We start from the raw sequence: 17,063 nt of genomic DNA on the forward strand, positions 1-17,063 counted from the left end.
TCAGGTTGGTCGGGACTCGGAGCACCTGGTGGAGCTGTGACTGGATGACCTTTAGGGGTCCCTTCCAACTCAATTCTATGGTTCTATGAAATCAATGGGAGGAGAGAGCATGAAAGCATGGGCAGCACTCCCAAAGGAGACTGATAGAACAACAGAGCAGAAACCCTCCAAAAGTCTCTCAAAGCTTCCATCATTTCAAGTTACTTCTGACCAAAACAAAGCAACTTAAGGCTCATGAGAGCAGGATTCGTGTTAGGATTGGCCTCTCATGATGCACTTAGCTTCCAATCTCCCCTCCAAGGGTCTCTCACCATCCTTGTAAGGAACCTGCGTTAACAGGGGTTGGACTCGGTGATCTCCAGAGGGTCCCTTCCAATCTTCACAGTTCTGTGATTAACTTAAGCAGGGTTGTCAGTCTTGAACACTGATCCTAAAGGTGCTCGCAGGAGCAGCTGCTGGCCCTGCTGGCCCCATGGAGGCAAGGCCAATTCCTGTGCAGACAGTGAGCAAAGTTAGCAGCTGCTCCAGCATGTAACTATGAAAGTCATGTTTTGGTTTGGTTTATTAGCTTGTGTTTTGGTTTGTTTTGTTTTCCAAGTAAGAAACACTCCCTTCCCTGCAGGATGGGTTTCATCCCAGTGATAAATGATCTTGAATACCCCATAACTTACAGCACTCTCAAATACCAAAAGAAATCACCATGATTTACAACAGACCATGCTTGCTTTTGGTCAATACCATGCAATAGTCATCAGCCAGCTTTGGGTTGAGAAGTCTGAGGGTGAACATTGCTCCAGCTGAGTTCTATGACTGCACCTCCAAAGCATTCCTTGTATATATGTGCCCTTTTGAAGTCCATCTCTGCTTGTGAATGCTCATCTGAGAGTCACTGCAAAATCACTGTTCCATTGGTTGCCTCCCTTCCATTGCATCTCCTTGCAGATACCAAGGTGTACACTTGCTGTGCTTCAAATTGCAATAGCTGTTTGGGATGTTCCTGTCTTTTAAGAACACATTTCCTCCTCAATCGCAGATTCATGTACGAAACTCCTTTGCAGTGGGGTAGACACTACCTGACAGTGGTGTGAAATGTTCCCATTCCTGGGCAGGGTAACACAGCAGAGGATTCCCTCTTCTCCTCCTCTGACAAACCAGCATGAGGGCAGAGCAGGCTTCAACTAATCTGCATGCAGGAAACAGAAGGCAGAGGAGCCTCTGTGGATGTCACTCTTCTGAGAGACAAGCTCTTATATTTATCTTCTATGAGAGCCTTCTGCAAGAGGAAAGAAAAACAAGGAAAGATAAAAACCTCTGGCTAGAAAAAGAGGAGGTCATTGTGCTGCTGGAGATCTGCCTTGTGTCACCTCTTCCACTTCTTTCCTCTCACTCTTGCTGCTCTTCTGACCAGCAGGTTCAGAAGGAGGGGTGCAGGTGGTGCCAAGCAGTGTCCTTTTGATCCTGCAGTGCTTCATTGACATGTGTGGGTTCCCAACAAGCCATAACTTGAGCTTCTGTTGGCTGCCCTGTAGGCTGTTGTGTGGATCCAGAGGAGGTCCCAGTGACATTGCCAGGACCCAGGAAGGTTCTCAAAGGAGTGGCAGAAAGATGCACTTCCAGAGCCACGTCCCAGCATAGAGCCAATAAAAGCACGGAGAGAAAACTGTATATATCACAGGATACAGATGTGCAGAGATGACAGCCAGATGCGCCTTAGTGAAGCTAAGGAACAGTCGTGACTGTTTCGAGGAGAGCAAACAACCTCATGTACTTGGCATTTTCTCCTGGAAACCATGCCAAGTTCTGCTCTTCAGACAAACAGAGATTTTCTTCTGTTTGTACTGGCAGATTATGCTCACAAAGAGCTTTCAACTCTGAAGGAAAATATTTAGGATTAATGCCAGGCAGCATCTTTAGGTAGCCATTAGGCAGCAGGCATTCAGGCTGCCAGGTGTGGAGATACAACCAGAAAGCATTGCCCTGGTCCATGGAGGGATCAATATATCACACTGTGCCGCTGCCCCCTTTCACCACCATTCCTGAGCCATCCCACCAAGGGAAGGCAAAGACTTCAGCATTGCCTCCTACAACATCAGCTGGTTAGATGTATGCTTTAAGTGTCACCCTGCAACCAACAGAGAACCAGGTGTCAGGGGGTTGGAACTTGATGGTCTTTGGGGTCCCTTCCAACCCGAGTCACTCTATGATTCTATGAAGAGCATTAGTTGAAGGTCAGGTTTCAAAGCAAAAGGCCAAATTGCAAAAAGGACGCAATTAAATATACTGCTGATTGCCGTGGATGGTTATTTCCTCCTGTCCGAGCAGGATCCCCTTGTGAGCAGAAAGGCTTGTGCGAGTGATCCTCCCCCCTCCCATGCAAATTAGCCATCCTCATGCAATTTGCAAATGATGTTGGGTTAAGGAACTCTGGCTGACGTTGCACTGAGGCTGGTCAGGGAGCGTGCATGCTCCATCCTCAGGCGAGCCAGCAGCCAACTTGTGGGACGCCAGCACTGCATGGGGGATGATAAACCATTTCCTTTCAGTCGTGCACTCCCACTCCAGGATGAAGGCAGCAGAAGAGACTGACACAATTTCCATTTCAAAACAGTTTACAACAGTTTAAGCTGTGCCTGTTCCCAGTTAAGAGCATTTACAAGAAGTTTGCATCTGCTTAGATGAAATATAAGTTCATACTTTTGGTGAAAGCTGAGTGTCTCCCTTAGAATCATAGAATCGTTAAGGTTGGAAAAGACCACTAAGATCACTAAGATCAATTGTCTGCCCACAGCTAATATTGGCCATTGCCCACGTCCTTCAGTGCCACATCCCCACGGCTCTGGGACACCTCCATGGACAGTGACCCCATCACTCCCTGGTGGGGCACCAGGGCATTTCAGGGCTGTTCCTGCCTGGCTGAGTGCTGAGGCTGAACACCAAACACAAAGAGATTGGCCTCCTCTGGGCTGTAGAACAGGGAAATGTCTATGGGAAAAGTGAAGAGAATTACTCCAAGCAGCACATCAAACTGGGGCACCGGGTCTGCTCCCAGTGCGCACACGTGTCTGTAATCGCTGCTTTGGTTCTCCTGGAGCAGGCAAAGGGCATAAGCTCTCTATCTTTCAGCTGTTTAGCAAAATAAACAAGGCTGTGACAAGAGCTGACTTCTGGCTTGCCTTCTCTCAAGTTTTATTTTTTCTGTTGTTAAAGGAGCCCAGTATCTTTTGGCTTTCTTACTCCTTTTTTCTTCTCTTAGATTTTCCCAAAGCTTTCCGTTTCCTTGCTCTTTGACTAAAGATTCACAATTAAATGTGAATTGCTGTTCTTCTCCACTCATACACCTCATCATCTCTAGGTGCCATGTTCCTCATGCTGATGGGGGTGGGAGCTGAAGGGGATGGGAGAGGTACCAAGTGTGACCGCACTCTTCTTCCTTCCCATGGTGGCTGCACACTAGTGGCTTAAAACTTTGCCTTCCCTACTCTGAGCTCAAGGACCAGCAAGGATGCATTATGCAGACAATTTTAGAATCATTATAGTTGGCATAGACCACTAGGATCACCAAACCCAACCCCAGGCCACCCCACTGCCCACGTCCCTCAGTGCCACATCCCCACGGCTCTGGGACACCTCCATGGATGGTGACCCCACCACTCCTGTGCAGCTGTGCCACTGCATCACCGCTCTATGGAGAAGGAATTGTTCTAACAGCCAACCTGAACCTCCCCTGGCACAACGTGAGGCCATCCCCTCTCATCCCAAGGCTGCTCATGGAGCAGAAGCCGACCCCACCTCACACAGCCTCCTTTCATGTTGTTGCAGAGAGCTGTAGAGTAGAAGAGCAGTTCAGGAGCGCTGCCCAACACGGTGGTCCTGCCTCTCACTCCACCATCCTGCCTCAACGCTTCGCTCTGCCTGGCAAAGATCCTCCTCTGCCTTCAGCACACACTGCTTTCCACTCCCTGTGCCAGTACAGAGACTTGTCTGTGTGGTTAAGCCTCTGCTATCTGCATATCTATGGGAATATATTGTATTTCAGTGGTGAGGAGAGGTAATTAGTGAATTGAGTCTGTAAAGCATGAAAGCCAACTAGGGTTCTTTCAGGATGAAAGAGGCAATAAAAACGCTGGTATTAATAGAAAAATATTTGTTAATTCATGGGATATCAGGGCTTCCTGTGGTTTGAGGTTACGCCTTGCATAGTTTGTTGCTGAACGCCTCGGGATGACTCTGCTTTCCTCTCTTTCTTTTAGCAGCCAACACATTTGCTCTCAAAGCGATGATCCAGTTTACAGACGAAGCGGTTCTGTATCTCCTTACCGGACTTCCTCTCATGATCTGCTCCACTTCCGCACACGCACACAGCACAGCAATGGCTGGTGGGGTGCCTACTTGCATCGTGCCTTGATGAAAGGCCTGGGGACGGCAGGTGGTCTATAGAAAAGCATAACGAGAGCTGCTATTCTGCTGGCCTGACAGCAGTAGAAAGCGGCAGCGTTTAGTGAAATTAAAGGGCGGAAAATTCAAAGCCAAATGCAAATGCAAACCTATTACGCCCAGTGAAATCAGCCCAGAGGACTCATTGCCACAGGAAGTTGTTTCTGAGAACCAGAAGTTCTCTGAGATGCGAAGGAAGGCTGGGTGACTGTGTCAACATAGAAAACAGATACTCCTCTCAGTAGAGGAACCCCTGGTCTGCAGGAGAAGCCTAAAAGCTTTGGAGCCCAGGGGCTGTTTGTTGTCTTGGCGCTGGAAGGACCTGTACATGGCAGAGATCTGTGGGCTGATCTATGGATCCATATCCAAAACCTGCTCATCAGCACTTCACATATTAGCTGCTGCAATCAGATCATGGTGCTGCAGCGTCATCAGATAATTCCCAATTATAATAAGAAATGCTGCTGCTCAGCTGAACTTACTGGCCCAGCTAAAGTAGCTTAATTAAAGTCACTGGAACGAAGCTGTGCTCATCTTCCCTGGTGACTAGATACATGGTTTAATGCTTATCTTCCCACTAAGCACACTCAGATTCCAGATATAGAAGGAGAAAGGAAAGGAGTTTATGTAGGACCCCTCATTAGTACCCTAAGTTGTGTGTTTAAGGTAAACTCTGCTTGTAAGCTGGTTGAAGGACCAGGTGTGCCTCCCATTGATACTCATGGGGCACTGTGTGTGCTACTCTGCAGAAAGCCTCCTCTGCTGTAGCAGTGTCACTTGGCTTCCCAAATGGTAGGCAGGTATAAAATGCAAATAAACTCAAACTTCTGCTCAGACTCAGCTCCAGCTCCTTTCCAGCCTCCCTCAGTTAGCAGGCAGTGCAGCCCTGAACGTGCAGGTTGCTCCCGGAGACATCTAGTGAGTAGGCTGTGTAATGCAAACTAATGTATTTCTACCAAGGAAATTGCCTCCCCTGCAATATTTGAAATAGGATTTTAAGGGGTCTTTAACATATACCTCCACCACCTGTGTTGAAACAGTGCATTTCATTTCCTGTGATGAATACTGGATCTATTAATCATATGTTGGGTTATACAACATGGGCTTAAACTGTAGGAGCCCTGATTCCCCTGGTGACACTATAGTCTGGTACCTCAGTTATAAGCTCTGCAAGTGCAGCCCTCCAGGACTCAGTGCAGTGCAAACCCAGATGCATTAGGCATTGCTGTCCAGTCCATAGCACACATTGCCTCAGATAGCAAACATAAACCTGTTTTGAATGCAAATGGGGAACGCAATGAATGGGTGTTTCTCCTGGCTGCCACACCACTGCATCCCTAGAAGAGAAGGACAGGTTGGACAACAGCACAAAGTATTACCTAGACAGACACACTTAGGAGAATAATCTGAATTAAGTCACTGCTTGACTATAAGTGGATTAGCTAAACTGCATTCGATCCCTCAGAGGAAGTTCTTCTTCAGAAGAAAAATGACCTAAATTTGATTTAGCTCTGGTCATTTCCAAACTCACACAATATTAAGTCTGCTTTAAGTCAGGCTAATATTCACTTACACAGGAAAAAAAAAAAAATATTAAAAAAAATCAAAGAAAATACTTAAAAGCAACTGGCACTAAACTGCCAATTGATAAGTCCGCTCTCCATTGGTTCATTCATTAATGCTGGCTGTTAACAGCAAACGTTTTTGTACTCCTAATTGCCTGAAAACAATTCGGGCAATTGAGAAAATTGACTTTCTTTTAGGCATCACCTTCTTTTTTTCTAAGCTACACAGGACAGAACAGTGAGTTAATCACAGAATGCCTTGGGTTGGAAGGGACCTCAAAGCTTCCCCAGCCCCAACCCTTGCCATGGGCTGGCTGCCCCCCACCAGCTCAGGCTGCCCATGCCAATGCCTCCTGCCTTCCTTGGTTGGAAGAGGAACAGCTCAACCCTTGGTTTCATCCACACTTCCATGTCAGATGCCATTCTGTCAGGCTGCCCCTCTGCTGCCATCTGTCACATGGCAACAACATGGAATGGGATATTGCTGGGAAGGTTCAACCTCTACTGCCATCCCACCAAGATTCACCTTTGACACTGTGGGCCAACAAAACAACATTGGAGGCATTACTTTCAGAGCAACCCTCATATGTCTTGGAAAGAACAAAGACAATACGCATGGTAGAGCACGTGCTCCATGCACCCTCCTGACACAGGAGGCCAAATATTCTTGGAAAAAAAGGAAGATGTACTTGGAAAATGGAGACAGTTTATCAGAGGGCTTTGAGTAACCTCACAAATGTTACTGCCTGCCTCCTTAATGTTATTACAGCTGTGCCACTCCACATTTGCATTTACACAAGGCTCTATGATGCAACAATTTCACAGCACACAAGCAGGCCACCCAGGTTATGTTCCCATTGAAATTGCTTTGGCATGAAAAATCCACCTCACCTTTCAAAAGCTATTAGCGCTCAGGTGTTCAGTCAGCTGCTTGCAATGCATTCTGTGGCGATCTTCCATAACATTTTGGATAATTACAGGTTGTGTCATTAATTAAGGAAGTAAATGAGCTCTCGGTTTATGCACCTAGCAAAGCCATAGATTTACAAAGGCAATCGTATTTTAAGAAAACCTTTGAAAGTATGCTCTCTGGTGTTCAAGACAGCAATTTAAGCAAGTAAATTATCCTCTGTGTCCCTCATTCGTTACCTGGTAATTCAGGAGTTCTATTACATACAGTCATAGAATCATTAGAGTTGGAAGGGACCCTTGAAGGCCATCTGGTCCAACACCCTGCGGTGAACAGGGACACCTACAGCTCCATCCAGCCTGACTTTGGCATTCATTAGTTGGTACCCCAACAACAGCGGTCTGGTGGGAGGTGTCTCTGCCTGTAGCAGGGTTTGGAACTAGATGACCTTAAAGGTCCCTCCCAACCCAAACCATTCCATGATTCCATGAATACAAGAGAGAAGAAAAAACCTGTCTCCCACACCTTCCCTCATCCTCCCTCCTTTCCCGAGAAATCATTTTCAACACAAAGGTGAAGCCAGATAAATAATTCTACTTTACTAAATCTGCTCATATACTCTTCCCAACATCAGCATCTGAAGTCACATTAACAGCACTTCCCACTATTTGCTTTGAATAAATAAACCTACCTACATGCCCACAGCACGGCTAATTACTGTCTTTGACAGAGGCTTACTAATGCAAAATCAACAATGCTCCAGCATTTCCCAGAAATAACTGCCCTGTGATTTAGCATTACGTTGTCTTTCAATGAACGCTTTATCAGACCTTTAGAAAGCACAGATGCAAACACTTTTTGACTTGATTTATTTTAAAGCTCACCGCCGTCAGAAGCCGTACCGTGTTACTCATCAGCTTAACAGGATTGATGAAGGGATCTTGGCTACAGCAGCATCAACTGAATGAGAGAAATAAACAAATGAGTGCACCTCAAACAAAAACACCCTCAGTGACTAAACTGTGTATGCCAAACTGCTCCCTGGGAGAAGGAATTGTTCCTAACAGCCAACCTGAACCTCCCCTGGCACAATGTGAGGCCATCCCCTCTGCAACCTCTCTGAAACTCATCCACCTAAGAACATTTGTATACGTCTACATGTGTGTGTCTATTAGCCAACCTGAGAGGCCAACACCAGGAGAAGGAAGCTACACCAGATCCTGAGCTGGAAACAGTGATTACAGCAGCTGAGATTTTGGCACTCTGGCTTTAGGCTGCTTTATGGCTGATGGTTATTTCTGTTTCCAGAATCCACATCCTGGGAAACACACATATGGTCAACTCAGAAACGTTCCATTTGTTCAGCTGAAGTTTGTCAAACTCCTTGTGCCTCGAATGAAAGCTCTTAGGCTCAATAAACAAACTGGGATTTGTTTTCTCCACGTGAAACTTCTCACTCTCTGAATGTTTCCAGCTTACTGCACCAAGCAGTTTGAACCACAGGCATCCTTCTGAGCCACCTGAGCACAGAACAGCGCGGAGCCCATTGCTGGCTGGAGGAGGGCTTTGGTTTCAGCCAGATGATGCACGTTCCCTAACTGCATAGAGTGTGTAATAATAGAAATGCCTGTAGTTGTTCTTGGGAAACCAGCAAAAGGGAACACATCGGACCCATGCAGAAATGGATTTTTTCAATTAAATGTGAAATAATAGTTCTCCATCACATCTCCTCCTGTTCTCTGCTTTAATTAGGTTGATTCACTCGGTGCTGGCTCTGCATTAGCGTGGGAGCGGGTATGGAGCAGGACAGCAGGGAACAGGACGGGATGGTGCCAGGAACAGGGCCATGCTGCTGGCTCTCTTGCAGGCCAGTGAGCCCAAGTGAGATAGGGAACACTCCCACCCTGCAGCATCTGATGAGTAGAACAGGCAGTCTGGGACCTTCTTTGGTGCTTCGCAGGAACTGATAGTTAACAGTAGATCTGGGCTCCCAGATGTACACATTGCCTTATGCACCAAGACCACTGAAAAATAGGGACAACACACAGTATGACCACAAACCAAAGGCATAGAGACATCTGGTACAGATAAAAGGCTGGGATCCTCAAAACCAAGCTGTCAGAACACAGATCTGCACCCAGGTTTGAGATCCAGTGAGTAACTCAGTTCTTTTCCCTCAGCTTGGTTGGCCCTTTCTGTTTGAACCTACACATCATGTAGACGTGGCACTTAGGGACACATTTACTGGGAGTGGTGGTGGTGGGTTGACTGTTGGGCTTCATGATCTTGGAGGTCTTTTGGAACCTTTATGATTGTGTGATTCCATGACTTCCAAAAGGACTCACTGTGCCTGTTGCCTGCTTGCCCTGTGGCAGGCACATACAGGACGTACTCAGCTATTGCTTGAACAGTCAGCATAGAAATGCAGCATCTGCTTCCCTCGCCTCTCAGTTTTTCCCCAGTCAGCCCTCGATGCTCCATCTCTTTGGTGAGATCACTCAGCGAACTGTGCTATTCTGCAAACATCTGGGTAAAATCAAAACCTACTTGAGGACTATTCTTTTTGTGCAGCAGAAGAGGCAGATTCTATTGAATGGGATCTGCCCTTAGGCAGTGTGCTAATATACGAACAAACGATAATAATAGAGTCTGTTTGGTACAAGTAGTGCTGCTTGTGACAAGGTCCGAGTGTGCTTGGAAAGCTCCTGGGATAACCATTGTGTGCATGGCTACAGAGGGGTGTGTTTGCATGCACATGGAGCAGGCAAGGCAGGAATTTGACTTCCATGCCTTTGAACTCTGATTTCCTATGATAAATTTCTACTTATTGCTGACCTAAGGCCAAATTTAATTATGGAGAAGTGCAAATCACCACGAGAGACATGAGGATTACATACCTCTTCCAGTGTTCAGGGAGCCAGGTGCTCAGGTCTCAGCTGTGCTGGTGGAGCTCCGTGCTACCCATCGCTGCCTGGATGTACACAAAAGCCAGCAGAACTCCTGCACCTCTGGAAAGTCAGCCTCTGTTCTTCAGGGCAAGGAACAAGTTTGCTCTTCTACCCATTCCCATAGTGAAGGATGCAGCCTAGTAGCATCAAGGAAGGAGTAAGAGCCGCTCAAAGGCAGATGTCCGATAGCCCTCCTGCAAGAGGGGGACTGTCACACTCTATCTTAATCTTTCAGAGTTGGAGATGATTTTAGAGCTGGCACCACAAGTTTTAGCACCCAGCCAAAAATGTTTTTGTCATTAATTAGTCACTTTGAGCATTCCTGCTATCCACAGGATCCCCACTCCCTTTTTTAGACCTTGCCAAGATATACATCAGGAGGAACATCTCCGCTCAGAACAACGCTGTGATCCAAAAATGCCACGAGAGTATTTATTGCCCTGCTGCAATGGCAGCCCAGTCCCTTCCAGGAGCTGGTGCCATCCCCAGCAGCGTGCAGTGTGAAGGGGAGCTTAGCCCTGGCCCTGCTCTCCGTGCCTCTGAGCAATTGCATCTGCTAAGGAACAAAACTACTTTTTCTCCCACTGGAATTTTGGAGGCTCAGCTTCACATTAAATTCCCCAGGGCTCATGGTGAACACAGTCAAATGCAGTGCATGTAGGCTGTGCCTGGCCTGCTTGTATTCACTTGCCTTAGGGAAAGCTGGGACAGAGCTGGGACTTGTCTTTGAGGAGCTCTATAGCAGAGCTGGGAATGCAGATAAACAAGTCGCTGCTGCTTATCTGTGCTGGACCACAAGCTGTCACATGTTGTAGAGTCAACCACAGGTGCGTGCTGTGCTGTGCTGGGGAGGTGTGTGGCCACGCACCTTTGAAGCAAAGCTGCACGCTGCTCCTGCTGGCTCACCACAGTCCTGGCTGCAAGATGTGAACACACAAACCAGCCCAACAAGCCAGACAGAACCCTGGGCCCACGCAGCTGTTCCATGTGAAATTCAACAGCATGTCCACAGCAGATCGTAATTGACATTGGAAGCCACATCACCTGAAGCCTCATCTACATCCTGAATTTGAGCTGCTACATCTACACTGTAATACCAGTTGTTAAAATTATAGAATGGCTTGGGTTGGAAGGGATCTTAAAGATATCCTGGTTTCAACCCCTGCCATGGGCTGGCTGCCCCCCACCAGCTCAGGCTGACCAGGGCCCATCCAACCTCTGAGTGAAGAATTTCTGCCTAATGTCTAACCTAAATCACCGTGTAAAAAGGTGCTTCCCCTCCAACTTATAAGTGCCCTTTAAGTCCTGGAAGGCTGCAATGAGATCACCCCGAAGCCTTCTCTTTTCCAGGCTGAACAAGCCCACCTCCATCAGCCTTTCTTCATAGGAGAAGTGCTCCAGCCTTCTGAGCATCTTTTGACCCTCATCTGGACCTGCTCCAAACTCCACATCTTTTCTTGTTCTGGGTTGCCCAGGTCTGGACGCAGTACTGCATGTGGGGCCTCACATGAACAGAGCAGATGGGGATAATCTATTCCTTCACCCTGCTGCCACCTCTCTTTTGATGCAGCAAAAGATGCAGTTGGCCTTCTGGGCTTGCTGACCTTCTGAGTTAAAATGACACAGGTCTAAAGCTGGGGCTCAATTTCAGTGTAAAACAGCTGGATCAGTGCAGCACACTTAGCACCTCTCAGGCTGGTGAAAGCCACTGCGCATCACCTGGAGCAAGTCACAGTTAAGCTGCTTTGAAAAACATCTGACAACTGAGGATTTCGAAACCCAATGGTAAATTAATGACTTGAGTCCATTTTCAAGCAGATGTTTCTCTGTGGCCTTCCAAAGGCAGCACACTGCAGCATCCGAGGTGCAAATGTTGCATGCTCACTGGACACTAAGCCCTCCTGCGGGCTCATATTGCAAATCACTTCCAGACGTTCCCAGCATGAGAGGCTCTGCCAACCTCCAGTGATTTCAAAGCAATCTTGTGGAAATCTGCATGTAGGGAAATGGAACAGCTAAATGGAAACAAACAAACAAACAAACACACAAACAGCAGCTTGTCTGTAGTGCAGCGCTTTGCCCACCTCTGTTTGGAGGTGACTGAATCAGGTGGAAGGTTTTCTTGCAGTACATCCACTAAGTTGTTCTGCTATTTGCTGCTTGGTAATTAAAACAACAACAACCAGCAGCGGAGCAAATGATGGAAAACACGAAGAAAACAAAGCAGACTTTAAATAAAGAAACGAAGCCAGGCGCTTGTTCTGAGAAACCGTGCTGTTGTGTAAGGACTGGAGAGGAGCAGGGGGCCAACCCACGCCTCTGCCCTGAGCTGGGGAAGCAGCTGATGAGCGGCTGTGCATTGGAACACAGCCCACCTCTATGGGATGAGCCCCCTGGCTGTGCCCCATGGGGTGAGACTGCAGCCGAGCTCGGCCTCCTGCTCCCCAGGCCCACTCGGTGCCAGGTTTATGCGAAGTCAAGAGGAAGCATGGGGCTGGAAGAAGCTTGTGGGGTCAGCAGGAGGCAAGAGCTGGGGATGGGAGTGCTTGGGGCTAGCAAGCCTGGAGAACGGGTTTCTATTCCTAGCTCTGCCGCGTCCTTGCTCTGACCCGCACCACAACTCCCTCCACGCTCACTGCACTTTCCTCTTCCACTTTCATGTGATCTGGTGACTGCTCGAGGCCAAGGCTGGCCTTTCTTGATGTGTTCAAGCTTGATCCTTGCTTAGAAGCACTACTGTCATGCAGCAATTAATGATTGCCCTTGCAACACACGCAACCACGGCTGAAGCGACACAGTCTTCATTACTTCTTGAGTATCACTGGAACTGGAGAAATAGCTAGACTTCTACAACAGCAAATGACTAATTATTTGGAGGATGGAACAGCTGCCCAGCCCGAATGCAATCCTCAGCACAACCCACTGGCACAAAGATGAGATGGTGCATGCTTACCATAGGCAACAAAACGCACGGTGGAGCTTCCTTGGTAGTGGTGAGTGGTTTGGTTGTTCTGGGGTAAGGAATCAAGTTGCAATAAAACCATAGATTTGACTTAGAAAAAATGAGAGAGAATAAGTGGGTTCTTTTTCTTGCTTCCCACTACTTGAACACATAGTCAGTCACACCTTTCAAGTGCTATTCTGTACACTCAGAAGGGGTAAAAAAGACTGGAAAGCAGCAAAGAATCGGAAAAAAGTGAACTTAAATCCTCTTGACTACAAGAACTCAGACTTTAAAGCTCACCCAGTCTCATGAGATAGAAATGTACAACTGAGCAAGTCTAGGACTACTTTAACAGGAAAAAAAAAACACCCCACAAAAGCCAAGTTAATGTATACACACACACACACACACACACATACATATAGACAAAGAAACATTTGCACACCTGGCGGGTGCTGGTGAGACACCAGGAGCAGACAGCTAACAGAGAGGTGTCACCTCCTGGAGCACCCATGGTGCTGGAGCGCTAAGAGGTGTCGTCAGCATCTCTGGTAGCCACAAGCACTGAAGGAGAAGAGTCGAACCAACCCATCAGCAAGAGGAGTAAAGAAAGGCTTCGTGGGCTTGATGTAATGGGAATGGCTTTAAACTAGAACAGGTGACTGAGGCTAGAATTTAGGAAGAAATGCTTCACTCGGAGGGCAGTGAGAGGCACTGGCACTGCTGCCCAGAAAGCTGTGGATGCCCATCCCTGGAGGTGCCCAAGGCAAGGTTGGATGGGCACTGGGCAGCCATTCTCTGATACAATAATTAAGATGCCATACAAAGCACAGTGAGAATTAGAAACGCTTCAGCAGCCTTAGCAGGAGTGCTAAGGAGTTGGCCAGACTAAGAGAAAGGTGTTGGAATCTGGGTCATTTCTTTCGTCTCAAACTGAGATGATACAGAGAGAATGACTATTTTTGGGTCTGCCTAAACCCATGTTGCTGTATTTTCTGAAATAAATGATGAACACCACAGAAATCCAAACATGTCTTTTTATAGCTAGTCATCCAGGCAGAAAAATCCAACAAGCAGCAAGCTGCCAACTCCAGCTATTCAGAAACAACGAGTCAAGACCCCAAAATCCTGAGGCTAGTGTGAGCACAGTGAGACCTCCAGAACAGGAGGCCCCACAGTGCTGTACTCAGGAGGAAGGTGAATCAGTGTGGCTGAAGCTGCCTCATTTCCTTCTTTCTTGGCTCACGGATAGGGCAGGGGCCAGGATAACTGTGCCCATAATTACAACTGAAGCCTGCGGCTCCCTCCTATCTTTTCAAGGAGTGTGAGGATCTCAGATAGGCTTTGGGGTTACATGTAGTGCTTGGTGAAGATTCAGCCCAAGGATGGGTATCAGAAGCTGGAGTACCTCATTGCATTGCAGTGAAGCTATTAACCTGCTACCAAGCTGGAAAAAAATACTGATATTTATCACCTCATTGCAATTCAGCCCAGTAAAGGTTGCAATAAATGCAGTGGTAATCCAAAGTGCTCCAGCAAGCCACCAGAAATAAGATTACATTATTTGAATCCCCCTGTAGTATATGGACCGCAATAAGCAATGTCCCAAGTGACCTGTTATGCACTTTCAACCTTAAATGACTTGAAATAAAAGCAGCATAAGGAACAAACCCCTTCAGTTCTTTGTTTCACACACCTGTGCAGGCATTTCAGAAGAACAAGACAAGGTACAGGCCTGAACTCCAGTCCCAGCAGCATCCCTTCTGGGGCAGCAGGATGCTGAGGGGGGACCACACACCACAGGCTCAGTGCATGCTTGCTTCCTGGAGTGCAGATTCCAACTCTATGCATGGGAACATGACAGAAACGTGATTGCTAGGACATGACAGAGTGGACCTTGTGAAGAAGCAACTTGCTCACAGGTTTGCCCTATGAGTTCCGCTCATGAGCTCTTTTCTTTTAATTCTTCTGCTTCTAATGGCAATGAACCATTTAGCTCTGAAGAGAAAGCAAATCCTTCTAAAGAGAGAAAGAAGAAGTACCATGACCCAAAGCCTCTAATCCTTCTGTCACAAAGGTGCACCCTAATTCCCAGCATAGTGTCATGGATGCACTGATCTGCCCTGCAGCTCCACAATTTCACTTCGCTGTCCTGTTTCCCAAGACTTAATGCACTTGAATATAAATGAAAAACAAATTAGCTCAGGCTAATGCATTTTTCCATCGCCAGTAGGCATTGCTGGAAAAGTATATGGAGGAGATCAAAGCGATAGGGTCAGAAAGGAGAGCATAAATGTTTATACCCTGCAAAAAAGAACAAACTGCATTCCTACTGCTTCAGAGCACAGAGAGCAGGCCAAACACGTAACCAGATCCATCTGCTCCAAAGAAAGCCTACTTCATAAGGTTGCTCCCAACATATTTTATAAGGTTGGTGCACTGGCCTTTGCAGTTGTTCCCCTTGTCCTGTTGCTGTCAGACCACGTAAAATATCACTCCCTCTCCTGCTTATAAGCACCCCACAAGTACAGGAAGGCTGCAGTGAGATCTCCCTGCAGCCTTCTCATCTTCAGGCTGAACAAGCCCAGCTCCCTCAGCCTTTCTTCGTGGGAGAATTGCTGCAGACCTCTGAGCACCTGATCATAATCAAGAAAGGATTTACCAGTTCTTGCTGGCATCATGGATCCAACAGAGGATATTCAGTTGAACATCTGATAGCTTAGCTTGATACCGGGATCCAAAATAATTCCCCTCCTGGCACAAGCAGGAAGAGTCAAAAGCAGTAGCATGCATTTATTAAAGTACTGCAGCAATGGCAGAGCTGCTGGGGCACAAAATATTGTCCATGAGCTAGAGATGGACAGGAACTGAAGGACAGAATCTGGAGCCCCACAAAGGCAGGTTTCATTCAATCATTAGTAGATGGGAGATGGAAAAGACCAAGCAGCACAAGCCCAAGTGTTCCATGCATACCCCTGGCACCCTGCTAGAGTTTCCTTCTAGGGTAGTTACAAACATGGGCAGGGATCTTCCATACCTACCTGGAGTCTTAGGAGAGAGGATGAGTTGGGAGCCATCCATCCTCTTGTCTCCAGTGAAGTGAAGGAACGTCAGAAAGCAACCTGAATAGCATGAGACAATATAGTCTTAATTCCAAAGAGATTGTCTTACCAGGGGCATAGAAATATCAATCATTAAGGTTGGGAAAGACCTCCAAAATCATACAAGACAACCAACACCATCATGACCATGATTCCTCACGCTATCCTGTCCCACATAGGACAGAAATAGGGAGGAAATGAATGGGTTCACCATAATTAGGTAAGCAACCCTCCCATTCCCAAAACTGCACCTAAAGCCCATGGGAAGGATCGGGAACATTATCTTAAATGCCTTCTCTGCACATGGAGATGAGAGCTGCTTCCAAAGCAACAAGTTTTCCCTAAGCCCTTTTGTTAGAAGTGGTGACTCATGGGGATACTGATGTGAAATGAGTTCTCAAAGTATTTTTAAACCACAGCAGTGGCCCAGTGAGTCACTGCCCCAGCACTGCCCATTACATTGAACGCAAAGCAATGGGAGCCAATTTAATGGATTGCTTCCTGGGGCTGTCGCCATGGCGCTCCTCTTCCAAGCAGTGCACCTCTTTCTATTGCCCTGCATCCCAGTGACAGGCTTTGTTCTCTCCTCGGTACAAAGGAACCAACGCACACATCCTTTTGACTCCAAATTACCATAACCCACGCTTGATCCACCCATCCAAAGAAGTTCCAATGACACGTTTGGTTTCTTACCGTTGCTCAGCAAGGCAGCAAGACTGCAGATGTGGAGCTGCAGGCACCGAGAGCTGAAGGTTGTGAATGCAAAGTGTGAAATGCACGCAGAAGGGAGCAACCTACACAAGACAGCATGAGTATAACCTGTTTCACCAGCTCAAGGCAAGAGAGCAAAGATCTGAGTCAGTGTCTCAAAGAAGGACTCAACTGGGACTTTTCTCTCTAAATCAAGACTGGTTTAAATTCATTATCACCCTTATTTGGAAACCCGAATTTTGACAGATATCTTTTAAACGCTTAAATCAATCACAGCAAGTTGCTTCACAATTCATTGGTATTTACACATTGTATTAAATAATCCTATTATTCTCTAAGCATCCTTGGCCCATTGTGTCAGGATCGCTTCTTATTATCTCACCTGTAAAACTGTACTTCCTAGAGCAGTAGGGCCCTGAGCTTCAGTATCTGAACAGAGATGCTGGCAAT

The 17,063-nt window shown here is 47.0% G+C and overlaps 1 long non-coding RNA gene across 2 annotated transcripts; it reads right to left on the reverse strand.

Moving 5' to 3' along the window:
- Nucleotides 1-7,761: 7,761 nt before the first annotated feature.
- Nucleotides 7,762-16,574, reverse strand: LOC107310763. 2 transcript variants are annotated; one of them, XR_001553708.2, is made up of 4 exons: nucleotides 16,154-16,574; nucleotides 15,843-15,923; nucleotides 9,807-11,849; nucleotides 7,762-7,869 (listed from the first exon to the last, which is right to left on the reverse strand). It is a non-coding gene; the product is annotated as an uncharacterized LOC107310763 (long non-coding RNA). The 2 variants fall into 2 exon arrangements; XR_001553707.2 differs by having other exon boundaries at nucleotides 7,762-11,849.
- Between the last annotated feature and the right edge of the window lie 489 nt (nucleotides 16,575-17,063).

Source organism: Coturnix japonica, chromosome 3 (genome assembly GCF_001577835.2).
Source record: "Coturnix japonica isolate 7356 chromosome 3, Coturnix japonica 2.1, whole genome shotgun sequence".
Lineage (NCBI taxonomy): Eukaryota > Metazoa > Chordata > Aves > Galliformes > Phasianidae > Coturnix > Coturnix japonica.